Consider the following 15,107-nt stretch of genomic DNA (forward strand, 5'->3'; position numbering starts at 1 on the left):
GAAACCAGCCCCTGAGTTGCTGACCCATTAAACAACATGCTCCACAGCCAGCCCCAGTTGCCAGCACAGTAGGTCTGTTGTGCCACACCTCATTTTGTGGGATGTTATGTCTGATACTGTGTGGTCTTCCTGCCTCTGCTAGCCACAGGAAACTCAGGATACCAAACACCCAATCCAAAGCCCATAAGGGGTCATTAACCAGGCGGGGGGCAGAGTTACCTCAAGGACCCCTGCAGGACCGGAGAGGCTATAGATTGTCAAACCAGTCATATCCTGGCCATGTGCAGGTGGTAGTTAAACAGAACCTTTTCCTGGGATCCTACTGGAAAAGCAATTTAAAAAGTGTCTGGGTAGCATGGGGCCTGAGCAGGGTGTGTGTGTCTGTGTGCTTCCTGTAGAAGATTTGAAATCTCAGGGCTAGGCCCATCTGTGAGACAGCAGTAGGTGTCAGTGGGGATGCAAGTTCTTCCTGCAGAAGAAAGGAGTTAGTATGTTTGCATTTTAAGCTCATAAACAGCTGCAGCCTGAACCATCATCGCAAGCACATTGGGGCTGGAGGCGCTGAGGGCTGCTTTTTGCCAACACCCTGTGACAATTTTCAAGTTGTAGGCTGAAATACTGTATAAACTTCCAATTTGATTAGGATTTTGTTTTGTGTTTCTAAACAAGGAAATTGAGGAGTGTCAAATTAATTTTGTCGTCTTGGTCACTTTTTAATTCCAGTTGGCCATCCCAGTCTAGATTTGTGCAAATACTGATTCCAGGAAGTAGTTGAAGTACTAAACATGGTAAAATAAATGTGTTTATTTTACAAATGGATTCAAGATGCAACACCCAGCACTTCTCCAGGGCATTTCTGTTCCTGCCTATTCACTTTAGCAGCTTGACCAAATGAATTCCCTTCTCTTAGTATAATATTTAAATGGACTTCTGGCATCTGATGCATTGCCTGCTGCTCCAATTCCCTAAGAAAGTCATTTAAATAAATTTTGACTATCTTGCATCTACTGTGAAAGCCAATCCATTAAAAATCCTGGTCACTTCTCTCTCTAATTTTAGCTGAGCCGTGTGGAATTATTGGCATTTGAGAAAACTCATCTTATCAGAGCTGAAAGTTTTAGATTTAAATTTTAACACATTTCCCTCTTTCCTAGAAAAATGAACAGAAAGACAAACAAGAAAATGTTACCATGAGAGGTTAGCAAGCTGTCAATAAAGATTTCACTACTAAATGAAACTCCACTTTAGGTTTTTGGGAGAAGGGTCCCACTTCCCCTTCTCCTAATTCCCAATGTTCCCTCTACCCCACTCTTCCCATGCCCAATATAAGAAAGGAAAAGAACCTTGGCATGTGTCCTGCCTTTAAGGAATTTGGTTCAGGAGATAAGCTCTCCCATTCAGAGGGTAGCTTGTGTGATCTGGGTTATTTGCTGAGTACAGGATGAGGGATGCAGAGTGGAGAGGGCAAAGAGATCATTAAGCATGGGTCAGGGACCAGGGTGTAGGGTCTTAAGTTGGCCTAAAGAGATATTCAGAAGTGGGTCTATGAAGAGGAAGGGAAGTGACGCTGACAGTAGCACAAAGATGGAGAATATAAGGGGAACACATGTAAGTGGCCACAAAAGTAAGAAATGGAAAATAAAAGGTAGAGTTGGAGGGCAGGAACTTGGCCAGTCTACCTCATCCCCAGAAAGAGGGCATCCTATGGGAGAGTAGGAGGGATGGGCTGGAAAAAGAGTGTGGGCTAGGCTAGAAGATACCTTGAGGTTGGGCTAAGGAGTTGGGGTTTTGTGTTGTAGCCAATGGGATAGGTAGAGAGACCCCTGTTCTCAGGTTTTGGGCCTCGGTGGAGCACATGTCAAATCATGTGAGTCACCAGAATGATGGCTTCCTGGAGGCCAGAGGCCAAAGCTTTTCTCTGACAGGTGGGAGGTAGAGAATGCTGTGGACTGGGGTTAGCTGGGAAGGTGTCTAGGAAGAGGAGGGTTTTGCAAGGTGGAGGGAATAGTATTTTGTAGTTCTTAGACTCGTCTTCTACCACAGGAAGATAATGATTAAAGAAGCATTAGATCCTACCTTGGCAGTCAAGATGTATGAATAAAAATACACTGGTCACCAAATTTACTTCCTGTTCCCTTTCTTCCCGTTCAAAATAGTAATTGATGCTTTTTTTTTCAAACAGATGTTCTCAAATTTTTAGCACGTTGTGGGGTTGCTGAGAGTGTGGGGGGCAGCAGCTGGCGATAACAACATCTTTTATTTTTTATTTTCTGGCTGTGGGTTGGAGTTAGAATTGGGATTTAGAAATGGGGAAGCCGTGGCTTATGGTCCTGTATCCTGATATCTCACACTACATCTCAGGTAGCAGTTAGGAGTCAAACCTGCAACCTATTGGCAAGTAGGTTGCATCTTTATATTTATATTATGTAAGTTATACTTGCTTGTGAAAAAAAAAATAGAAAGTTTCCTTGGCTCCGATTTCTTTCTCCAGAAGCAGCCACTGTTAATAGTTTATTTTTTTCCTCTTCTTTTCCCCTTTGCAGGTAATAATATTGATAACAACTAACTTTTATTTGGAGCCCTCTGTGTGCCAGATACTTTTCTAAATGCTTTAAACATATGAACTCATTTAGTCCATATATCAGTCCTACTGTGTTTCCCCGAAAATGAGACCTACTCGGACAATCAGCTGTAATGCGCCTTTTGGAGCAAAAATTAATATAAGACCTGGTATTATATTATTATATTATATTGTATTGTATTGTATTATATTATATTATATTATATTATATTATATTATATTATATTATATTATATTATATTATATTATATTATACCCGGTCCTATATTATATTAAAATAAGACCAGGTCTTATATTAATTTTTGCTCCCAAAGACGCATTAGAGCTGATTGTCTGGCTAAGTCTTATTTTCGGGGAAACACAGTACGAGGCAGGTATTTTTATTTTCTTCATTTGACAGATGAGGAAATTGAGGCAATGAGAATTTAAGTAATTTGCTTGAGATCACACAGGTAGTAGGAGTTGAAGTCTGGACTGACACCCAAGCCGTCTGAGTCCCGAATCTGTGCTCTTAATTATGCCTTTATGCTACCTCCAGGAATGTGGATAATACATATACACATACAATTACATATCTAGTTCTTAAAAAATAAAATCATATTATACATGTTTCACAATTTGCTTTTTTTTTTTGGTAAACAAGAAAAATGTGGGCATTTTCCCATGTCAGTACATATAAATCCACTTCATTCTTTTAACAATCTACATAGATTTGTATTGATGTACCATTATTTACTTAGTGATTCTCATTGCTGGCCGTTTGTGCTCTTTCCAGAGTTTTGCTATTATAAACAATAGTGCAGGGAACATCCTAACAACAATAGCATCAGCAACAGCTACCATTAATCCTGAATAGTTTGCTTACTATGGGCAGGGTCCCGCTCTAAGGTCTTTCCATGTATGAACTAATTTAAACTGCATCTTTGTATTAGTGAACAAGTATTTCTACAGGTTAGGTGCCTGGAAGTGGGGGTGCTAGATTAGAGGCCAAGTGTATTTAAAATTTTGATTGCAACTGCCAACTCTTCATCCAAAAAGGGCTGAATATTTATTGTCAACTTTCAACTCAAGGCTCTGTTAAGCTTTGTTTGGAATGCACCAACATATAAGCTAGGGGTCCTCCAAGTGTGGAGGGACAAGCTGGTATAAGTCACCAGCTTTAATATAGTCTTTAATATAAGGCTGGTGACATAGCGAGGAGTACGACGTAAGTGCAGAGAAGGGAGGTTGGTGAGGGGCAGAAGGTATTGGGAGAGACTTCAGGGAGGAGGTGGGCTGCGTGAGGCTGGGAAGAATGGAAGGACGCAGAAGGAATGGGTAGGGGGCTGGTGTAATTTAAGGGTGAGCCAGGTGAGCCAGGTGAGCCAGGTCCTGGTGCAGGACCAAGAAGAACAAGGCTGGGCAGGGGGTGGTGTAGATTAAGCGTGAGCCAGTGACTCAGTGGGATTGTTGTGGTTCTGACTGAAGCGCAGGGTGTGTGCTGGGATATGGCAAGCCAGCCTACCGCTAAGAGGAGCAGGATAAGAGGCTGTTTTCAAGAGCAGGCGGTTATGGCCCAGAGAAGGCAAATCAATGGGTGCCCTGGACATGCAGTGGTTGAAATTCCCAATCTCTGACTTGAAGTTGACACATGGAAATAGAAGTATTTCTCTTTCTCCTCCCTTCTTGCTCCACCCCCAATCAACAAAGAAAGAAATGCAGGTGCTTGCCTATGACTTTCTGTTCTGCAATGAAAATGGCCTCCTGTGTTTTTGTTTCACAAACACAGTTATGGTCTGATTTCAGTGTTACAATAGGGAAGCGAGTGCGATGGTAAGAAACCCAGAACGTGGATGCAAATAATTGAGCCATTTTTAATTTGTTCAGTGTAATCAGGTAGGGGAATTCTATATTTAAATATAACTAACCAGTCTGAACAACATATGAAAGTAAGCTATGTAAGAAATATTTGGTGACATACTGCCAAAGTTGTAAATGTTGTACCTCTCGAAACAAGACCAATCAAAAGTTAATTTCTTGTGGTGATGCTAACATATCCACATCACATCACACAGGTAATTCTGCATCGTAAATAATGGATTTACAAGTTTAAGCACTACTCAGGAATATTACACGTGTGGAAGAGTCTGAATTAATGTCGTTGTGAGACCCTTCGCTTTCACCAAGGAGGTTTCCTCTACCTCAGGCTGGGCCAGGTGAGGGAGGCTGGAGACAGCCACTGCCACTGGGGCCTGCAGCTTTGCCTAATGAGCAGAAACACTATTTAGAACGCAAGGATCTTGAGGTCTACACAAGCCACAAATCCTGGGGAAAGAGAAATCAAGCATTCACGTTGTCTCTAGATTATTATTGATCAGACCAGTCTGGGAATTTTAGGGTCTTTCTAAATGTGGGCAAGGGCCTCTGTGAGGTCCAGTGAAGAAATGGCATTTGCTTTTATTGCTGCTATTCCTCCATTTCTGGTTTGACTTGCTCTGATCCCTCTAGGACAGGTGTGCAGAGCTCTCTTGTTGGCCTTTCCTAGAGCTGGAGGGGCTCCCTGGGGGAGAGTTTGGTGGCAGGTAATGGGTGGAGACTGGGGTATGACTTTTACTCAAGTCCATATGGGCCCTGGGAGAAATCACACCTGTCCTAACTTATCCATCAAGGAAGAGTTGGAGGAAAAGAGATGTCAAGGTAGGAAAGGATGGAAGACACAAGGACATTGTGTGTGTGTGTGTGTGTGTGTGTGTGTGTGTGTGTGTGTTGATGACTGGAGGGAAGATAGAAGGTGGGACTTACAGATTCTGGGTGGCTGCACTGTGCCTAGTCCCTGAGGCCGTGTGGAGTCCAAGGCTGATCCCAGGTCCTCGTACCCTGTAGACAACCTTTCACCATGCAGTCCTTTCCTCATGGAACTGCCTGGGGCGCTGGTGTGGGGCACACAGGCTGTCCGACAGGAGAACAAGCATTTCAAGGATGGTGTGGTTGGTTTCACTTTCCTTCAGTGGGAGGAATTGGAATCGGTTGACCAGCAAGTTGCTGTTGTGTACACTTTGTGTGTTCTGTTGGGCTAGAGGCTGTGGAGGGTGTTAAAGAAGTAGGACATTGGTCTCCTCTTGAAGTCACCAGCTTTTGGTCATGATTGCAGACATACACACATTCTAAGGAGTAGTCCGGGATATAGCACGTGTGCCTTGTGTGTGTGTGTATGTGGGGGCAGGGGGTTGTAGTCAGGGAAGGCTTCAAGCAAGATGCAGCCCTGAACGGCTTTTCAAAGAAGAGAGAGGATTTAGACAGGCAGAGAGAGGTAGGAATAACTCAACAGAGGGAGGAAATGTCATAAACCTTTATGATCTCAAGCCTTGTAGGGAACAGGCCTCCTAGAAATAACTTTTTTGATCTGAGCTCAGGCCTGACTCCCAATTTGAAGGCCGGTCAGCTGAAGACAAAACTGTCACCTTGCTTTCCTCCCTTGCTCTGCTCAGCCTGTCCTGCTCATGACAGTCGTGATAAGTTTATAACCAGCATCATGCCCCCAGAGGCAGGCAGGCAGCCAGCCTTTGCCACTGGTGCAGAGAACCGAATCAACCAACCGGGGTTCCTCCAGAACAGGAAACTGAAAAGTCTCTGCTTGGCTGCGTCCTCTGAGACACTTTCCCACCCTGTTCCCTGAGAGGGGACCCTTGGCATGGCACCTGTCTCACTGTGGATGTGCAGACAAGGCCAACAGAAGGCAAGAGAGGGCCCTCCCTGGCTACCTTTTCTGAGACTTGGGTGGCTGGTCATTGAAGACTGTTCCCCCTCAGGCAGCTGTGTGCCCCAGGTAAGTGACTTCCCCTCTCTGGACTCAATTTCTGAATCTATAGACTGAGAAGTAGATCAGATGGCCTTGGAAGTCCCTCCAAGTCAGCTCTTTCCTGTCCCTGAAGGCAGATGGAGGTAGGCAGGAAGGGCAGTAGAGCAGAGAGGATTTGAGAGGAATTCCCCAGCAGAGGCTCTTGGGAACCACACAGTTCCCTATTCTTGTGCCACCTGCTCAGAGGGTGCAGGTGAGAAGGTTGCTGGCCTTGAAGGCTGCATGGATGGGTAGTCTGGCCTCCCCACATGTGCCCTTAGGCTTCGTGGGGTCCAAAGTTGGACAATTGTGGGGCACTTACTTAGACCTCTCTTGATTAACCAGGAAAATTTCAGTCTGGCTTTACGCAGACAGCTGGCTGTGGTTTCAAGGAGGGAACTGTTACCCTGAGATGCTCATACTCTGTCTTATGACTACAGCAAGGTCTGTGTCATCATGACCAGTACCAGCAGGGCAGCAGACACAGGTCCAGGGGAAGTGCCTCAGAAGGCTCCCATGGACTCCTGGGTGCAAACATGCCCTCATGCCCACAGAGCATGATGTCTACAGAGCTGAGGCTGAAGGACCCTGACCCAGGACTGCGCTGATGCTGAGGCCGAGAGGACAGATGACGTGTCCGGAGTTGCATGGCCACGTGGGGACACAGCTGCAGTGAACTCCAAGTCTGCTGACTCCCAGTCCATCTTGCTTTCTCTTCTACCAAACTGAAAGGTGGCAGGAGGATTGGCATACCGCAGATTGAAACTTGTACTGATCCCTCCTGGGGCCCAGGTCATTCTCTAAAAATGTGTCAGAGGAAGTGAGAATGCAGAGCCTCTCTTTGCACGTTGGAGCTGTATGAGGGGCACGTGCTTGTTCTCAGCTCCAGAGAAAGTTGTGGAAGGGCAGCCAACCAAGAAGCACTCATTGGAGCATTTGTGTGCGCCCAGCTTTGAGCTAGGCAGCATAGGACATGAAGGAACTTTAAGGTACGCACGTCACACAGAAATTTCACTGCACCTGGTGAGGCAAATTTAACTCCCAGATCAATTGCAAAAAACGACTAACTGCAAGCTTCTGTTTGTGTAATAAAATAGAAGAACATATATTTATATTTGCATAAAGAAAATCTGGAAGGATACAAAAAGCTAATAAAAGTGTTAATTGAGCAATCACATGATAAGAGTGGGGGCTAAGATGTTGTCCTTTGTACCTTTTAATTATGGAAACATTTTTGAACTATGTGAATGTATTATCTTTGAAAAAAATTAAATATAAACAACACCAAAAAAAAACAGCCAATCACATGCTGAATTGGGTGACTAGTAGCCAAAGCAATTCAGAAAAAGCAGAGTTCAGGGGGTCTTTGAGCCTTCTCAGGCTCCTGGGAGATTAGACCACGAAGGGACTCTAGGTGCCATTTGTCTGACTTCCCATTCAATGCTGGCGTGTCGTACCACCGCCAAAGCAGCGGTCTTCCACTGTCCCTCAGCCAACAATTCCTAAGCCCCATGACATGCATGGACAGTGCTGATCCAGCAACCACAACACACAGAGAGGTCAGTCTCAGCCCTCAATGGCCTTATGTTTTCTGAGTGTACCTTTGACTGAAATGCCAAGGAGATTTCGAGTCCCAAGCGAAAAACAAGGTGCTCAGGGGGCTTGGAAGGAGAATAAAATTAGGGAAAGCAGCAGAGTTAAGATAGCACTTGAAATAACTCTCAAAGGATGGGTCACCTTTTGACAATCAGAGGGCAAAATGCCAGGTTGAGAGAGCACGAATAAAGACAGACGTGGAAATTCTCAGAAGTGGCTGGAGATAAGGTGAGGTATGGTGGAATGGCAAGGATGGGTGGGGATTATGTTATGGGCTGTACTGAGTGCCAGTCTGAGGTATTTCTTTTTTGAATTCAATAGAAAATGGGGAATCAATAAAGATTTGTGTACATGTGCTTGGGATATTCTTCTCGAGATTCTCCAGTGAGTGAACACTTTCCATCCAAGTACCCATGAAGAGAAGCTTTCTGGAAGCAGTAGGAATTGAGCTGGGCCTTCAAGGACCAGCAGAATTTAGAAAGCATTCTTGGTGGAAGGAAGAGCATAAGGCCAGTATCCAAGATCACCACTGAGGGACTTTGAGCAGGAGAGAGCATGTCATTGGAAGGGCAGCTCTTGCTGTGCTATTTAGGATAGAATGGAGGTAGGGTTCCCTGAGGCATGGTGATGGGTGAGGAGACTTTCTCTATAGTTCCAAGGCAAGACCAGGAAGGCCTGACTTAGGTGGCAGTAATGGAAATGGAAAGAGGCAGACCCATTGGAAAGACCCATGCCTCTCCTATCCCGAAGGTCTTCGTTGCTTGGATTTTCAAAAATTGACTCATTTGCCAATCCCGACGGAAGAGATCATTCTTATCTCAACACGCCCAAATTCTTTGCTGACCAGATTTTTTCCTGAATCATGTCTCTGTTGTCTGTGCCACTGGCAGAGAGTGGCAGTTATGGTCACCCCAGCCCTGCTGTTCTTTGCCATTTTGCTGCAATTGGGATTGCATTGGGATTGTGTCGATGGTAGGATAAACCATTCCATCCTTAGGCATCTTCTGCCAAGCTACAGGAGGAGGTGCTCAGGGGTGCTGAGCCACCAGTACAACTAGTCTCAAGCTTCTCATTTTACATGTAGGGAAATAGAGGTCCAGAGAGTTAAAGAACATGCTCAAATCACAGAGAGAAGTGAGGGCACAGGAGGAAGACTAGGGATTTTGACTCTAGGTCCTGGACTTGTTTTTTTTTTTTTTTTTTGGTATAACTTACAGTTTCTGTTGAATAATGCTAGTGTTTATGGAGCACATACTATCTGCCGTTTACTGTGTTAAAGGCTTTGATATCATTATTTAATTCTCCCAATGACCTTATGAGGCAGAGACTGTCATTATTCTCTCTTCATGTGAGAAACTGAAGGTCAAAAAGAAGAAGTAATTTTCCTAAGGTTACACAACCAGCAAGTTGTAAAGTCAGGCTTTGAATCCAGGTCTGTCTGAAGCCAAGTATGTGTCCAAGAATAAGAACCTCTCCCCTTAAAATTATTTATTAAAAATAATTGATGCCCTCAGTAGAAGTTCTACCTTTAACATTTGTGGTTTGAGAAGATATAGTGAATTCAGTAATGCTCGTAAGTGAATTTGTATTTAAATAATCAGTGTCTACTTACATTTTGGAAAACACACATTTAGAAAATAATAGTATGCGTATATGCAAGACATGGCAGGAATGAATTTTAGAGCTCATCAGTTGGGTAGAGGAGGTAATTGGTGAGGTGGGGGAAGATGGTGGCTTGGGAAATACAGTAAGGTGAGCAATCTCACTGGAGTGAATTTTTAAAGCTTTCAGGTCTCTGATGTAACCTGACTCACCAACCTTTGGGTATGATTAAGTCACATATTTGATTGGCTCATTAGTCCAACCTGCATAACTCATGACCTGGGGCCCCCTGCAAAAATTCCTACTTACACTAGTACTCCTGGGACATTCTGAGAAGCATTGTGTGTAAAGAAGCTTGCACCTGCTGGTGGACCTTGGATATTTGTCATGTGTCTTGCTGCTCTCCACAGTGTCCTACTCAGTACCTCTGTGCACCACTGTAGGGCTGTGCTGTGGGAGAGTGGGGGGTGGGGCAGAGCAGTGACTTAGTCTTCTTTGTTAGAAGCATTTGTTAGAGGAAGTCCCACAGAAGGGCTGATTGAGCACCAATGTGTTACAGAGTTTATAGAAACATCTCTAATTTTTCATTGAGTATAAATTATATTTAAACAAATACACAGATCTTTAGTGCTCAGTTCAATGGGTGTTGACCACTGTATATGTCTGTGTAATCAAAAAAGATAAAGACCATCCCACAAGTTTCTCTTGTAGCTCTTGACAGTCAATTCCCTTGTCTCCCAGAGGCAACCACTTTCTAATTTATCATCCTAGATCAGTTTTAATTTTACCTAAATGGAATCATACAATATGTACTCTTTTGTGTCTGCTTTTTCCACTTAAAAGAACATTTTCAAGATTCATCCATGTTGTTGCACATGTATTTATAGTTCATTCTTTATACAGGTGGGCTATATCCCATTGTATGGATATGCCACAATTTGTTTTTCTATTCTCCTATAAATTAATATTTGGGTTGTTTCCAGGTTCTTGTCTATTATGAAAAAGCTGCTATTATCATTCTTGTACAAGTCTTTTTGTGGAAGCATGTTTTCATTTCTCTTGTGTAAATACTGAGTAGTGAAATTACTGGGTCATACGGTAGATATATATTTAATTTTATATGAAACACTCAAACCATTCTCCAAAGTGATTGTACCATTTTGTATATGCACCAAGCAATATGTGAACATTTTACTAGCTCCGCATTGTCTCCAACATTTGTTATTGCTAGTGCTTTTTTATTTAAATCATGCTCGTAGGTATGAAATTATGGTTTTAATTTGTACTTCAAGATAATATTGAGCACCTTTTCATGTTTAATTGGACATATTTTGTGAGGTGTCTTTTGCCTATTTAAAAAATAGGGCTGTTGGTTTTTAAATGTTTAATTTATAGGTATTCTTTATATGTGCTGGATACATGTCCTTTGTCAGATATATGTATTGTAAATATTTTTTCCCAGTCTGTGGGTAGCCTATACATTTTCTTAATGGTGTCTTTTGATGGGCAGAATCATTTTTATTTTGATAATGCTCCAGATACTATGACTACATAACAAACTGTCCCCTATTTTTTTCTTTACTTAAAATAATTACAACACTTATTTTGCTCACAAATCTGTAATTTTGGTAGGACTCAATAGGGATAGCTTGTCTGTGCTCCCTTTGGTGTCAGCTGGGGTGGCTCAAAGGCTGGGGGACTGAAATAATCTGAAGGCTTCATCACTCACATATCTAGCCATTGATATGGTCAGCTTAGACCTTAGATTGAGCTATTGGCAATAAAATATACCATGACCTCTCAATGGGGTTGCCTTCCCAGGATGAGAACATCTCAAGAAAAAGAGAGTCAGATGGAAGCTGTTTTCTTTTTCTGACTTAGCTTCAGAAGTCATATATCATCACTTTTGCTTTAATCTAAGTGTTGGAACAGTTACAACCTCACCCTGGTTCCAGAGGAGGGTTAATTGACTCCACTTCTCAGTGGAGGAGGGGCGAATGTTTTGGAAGAGCATACGGGACTAGAAATAGTCATTTTTGGAAAATACAATCTGCCCCAGTCTAATTCTAATATATCAGTTTATTCTTTACTGGTTAGTGCTTTTTGCAACCATTCTAAAAGATCTTTGGCTACCACAAATTTGCAAAGATATTCTTCTGTGTTTTCTTCCAGATGTTATAACGTTCTGACTTTTATATTTAGATCTGTGATCCATCTTTCCTGAATTAATTATGTAAGGAGTAAAGTAAATGTTGAGGTTCATTTTATTTTTCATACAGATATCCAGTTGATCCAGCATCATATTTAGAGAGACACCTTTTCAACAAAAGTTGAAATCAATTGACCATGTATGTGTGGGTTGATTTACGGATTCTCTACCTGTTCTATTGATCTATTTGTCTATTCTTGCATTGAGATCAAGCTATAACTTTATGATAAGGTTTGAGATCATGCAGTATAAGTTCTCTAAATCTGTTATTATTTTTCAAATGTTTTGGATATTCTATGCCTATATAACTTAAAGCCTCAGATTGTGAATTTTTCAAAACGCCTGCTGGAATTTTAATTGGAATGATATCGAATCTGTAGATCCATTTAGACAGAATGGACATCTAATAATATTTTGTCTCTTAATTCATGAGTATGGTATATCCTTTTGTTTGCTTCTTTAATTTACTTTTGAAAAAATATTTTTGTGCCTTGCACATTTTCCAATAGATTTATTTTTCCACAATTAATATTTTTGATGATATTGTAAATAAGATTTTAAAAAATGATTTCCAATTATTCATTGGGATTATATAGAAATTAAATTGCTTTTTGTATATTGGCCTTGTATTTTGTGACCTTGCTAAATTCATTTATTAGTTCTACTGCTTCTTTTGTAAGTTCTACAGAATTTTCTACCCAAGCAATCAATTATCTGCAAATAACAATAGTTTTACTTCTTTTTAAATCTTTATGTGTTGTATTTCTTTTTCTTGCCTTATTACATAAATAGGACTTCTAGTACAATACTGAATAGATGTGGTGACTGTGGATAGAAGTATGATATCAGCAGTAGATTTCTTGTAGATTCCTTTTATCAGACTAAGTTAGTTGGACTCTCTTCCTGCCTTCCTAGTTTGGGGAGAGGTTTCTTGTGTTTATTTTGTGTATTGTTTGGGATTCTCTGTGCTTCCTGGACTTCCAGGCTAGCAAAGTTTTCAGTCATTATTTCTTCAAATATGTTCTCAATCCCTTGCTTTCTCTCTTCTCCTTCTGGTATCCCTATGGTGCGAATGTTGTTATGTTTAATATTGTCACAGAGGTCTCTTAAACTATCCTCATTTTTTTGTTTTGTGGTGGGGGGGATACTTTTTGCCTTTTGCTGTTTTGATTGGATGTTTTCTGCTACCTTTGTCTTCCAAATTACTGATTCGATACTCTGCTTTATCTAGTCTGCTGGTGATTCCTTCTAGTGTATTCTTCATATCAATTATTGTATTCTTCACTTTTGACTGATTCTTTTTTATGGTTTGCATGTCTTTTTTATGCTTGCTATCTCTTTGTTGAAGTTCTCACTAAGCTCCTTCAGCATCCTTACAAACTTTGTTTTGAACTCTGTCTCTGGTCGGTTCCTTTCCTCCATTTCATTTAGTTCTTTTTTCTGGAGTTTTCTCCTGTTCTTTCATTTGGGATGCATTTCTTTGTTTCCTCATTTGATTGCCTCTCTGTTTCTATGCATTAGGCAGATCTTCTATATCGCCCAGTCTTCGCTGGGTGGCCTTATGTAGTAGGTGCCCTGTGGGGACCTTGCAGTTTCCCTGGTCACCTACTCTGGGTGCTCCAGGAGTGTCCCTTGTGTGAGTTGTGTATGCCCTCCTGTTATAGTTGAGCCTTGGTTGCTATTGGCATGCCAGTGGGTGGTATTGACCCTCAGGCTGATTGGCTGTGGGGTTTGGCCACACCCACAGATTACAGGCTGCTGTGTGGGAGGCTTACCCCACTAAGGAGCACCAGCACCAGGTAGGCTCTTGTGCCTGTTGAGACTGCCCTTAAGGCGTCCCACTTATGGGGCTAATTAGGTGGTGCTCTGCTGTGGTGTGAAGCCAACCTCCAATTTTGTTGGTTCTGGGTCCTTTCGGGAGGGGCTCTGGTTCAGGCCCAGGTCACTCACTGCCTGTGACTGGGGGACTATCTGGTAGGAGCCTGTGCTAACCCTAGAGGCACATGGGAAAGGCCAAGCTATGAACTGACAATGGCTGCCACCAGTACTGGGCCTAGGGTATCTCTGCAAAAATCTAGGACACCCTGAGGCCTGCTGCCACCTGCTGGCTCTCTTAAGATTCAGCCCCTGATAAAGCTTCATGTGGTGCACGAGTTGAGTGAGGCAGGGTCTCAGGGAGTCACCAGGTTAATGTAAACTCTGGTTTGGTACCAGTGCTGAGCCTGGAGCTACTCAGTAGAAGTCTCAGAGCACACCGAAGGCAACTGCCACCTGTCTGGGTCCTGTCGACTCTGATAGTTTTTAAAGAAAGAGTGCAATGTGGGTGGAGCTGGCTGCTCTCAGAGAAAGTGTCTGCTATTGGGCAAGTTGGGTGGGGCGAGGTCTCAGGGAGTTAGCAGGGCAGAGCAGCAGAGCTCACCAGGCCAATCAGATTCAGAATTGAGCTGTGGGGGAAGGCTCAATACAGGAAAGATGGCACTCACCTGCCCGCTGCATGGCAGCAGGACCCCACACAAGGAAAATGACAACTGTTTCCAGTTCTCACTTCACAGCCATACACCTTAGTCTGCTCCCCACCCATACCTCCAACTCTCCCCCTCAGAATTACTGTCCTTCTATTAGAGCCCAAAGTGAGTGCCTATGAGTGAGAAAGTCTGTGCACAGGTCATATAAGAGGACGTCTGGGTTTTCCAAAGCCTTCTGTCCTACCGGATGCTTGCAATCCCCACTGTTTTTCACCAGAGCCAGATGTTGTGGGGCTTCCTCTTCCTGGCACCAGTACTCTGGGCTGGGGAGGCTGGTGTGGGGCTTCAGTCTCTCGCTTTTCTGGGTGGGGAACCTCCATGGTTGTGATATTTTTTCCAATTCTCAACCACCACACAGAGGTTAGGGGCCAGCCCATTTCACGTCTCCACCCCTCCTACCAGTCTTGACTTGGCTTCTTTATATCCTTAGTTATAAACTTCTGTTCAGTTAGATTTCAGATGATTCTCCAGGTTGATTGTTCTATAATTTAGTTGTAATTTTAATGTGTTCATGGAAGGAAGCAGGCACAGTGTTTATCTACTCTGCCATCTTGGATCTAGCCCCTTATTCTTTTAACATCTGTAGGATTTACAATGATATCATCTCCTTTCACTCTTTGGTGATTTGTGTTTTCTTTTTTTTTTCATCAGTGTTGCTAAGGATTTATGAGTTTTATTAATTTTTTTCAAATATTCAACTTTTAATTTGTTTTGTCCATTTTATTTCTTTGTCCATTTTCTATTTCATTTATTTCTGCTATTAACTTTATTATTTGC

At 42.6% G+C, this 15,107-nt stretch overlaps 1 long non-coding RNA gene across 1 annotated transcript; it reads left to right on the forward strand.

Annotated features, from left to right (window-relative positions):
- The first annotated feature begins 5,286 nt into the window (after positions 1–5,286).
- On the forward strand, positions 5,287–7,575 carry LOC141571547 (uncharacterized). Its single transcript, XR_012496368.2, has 2 exons — positions 5,287–6,386; positions 6,953–7,575. It is a non-coding gene; the product is annotated as an uncharacterized LOC141571547 (long non-coding RNA).
- Positions 7,576–15,107: the final 7,532 nt, after the last annotated feature.

The sequence above is a fragment of the Rhinolophus sinicus genome, chromosome 2 (genome assembly GCF_057876585.1).
Source record: "Rhinolophus sinicus isolate RSI-liver-muscle chromosome 2, RSI-T2T, whole genome shotgun sequence".
In the NCBI taxonomy this organism is placed as follows: domain Eukaryota; kingdom Metazoa; phylum Chordata; class Mammalia; order Chiroptera; family Rhinolophidae; genus Rhinolophus; species Rhinolophus sinicus.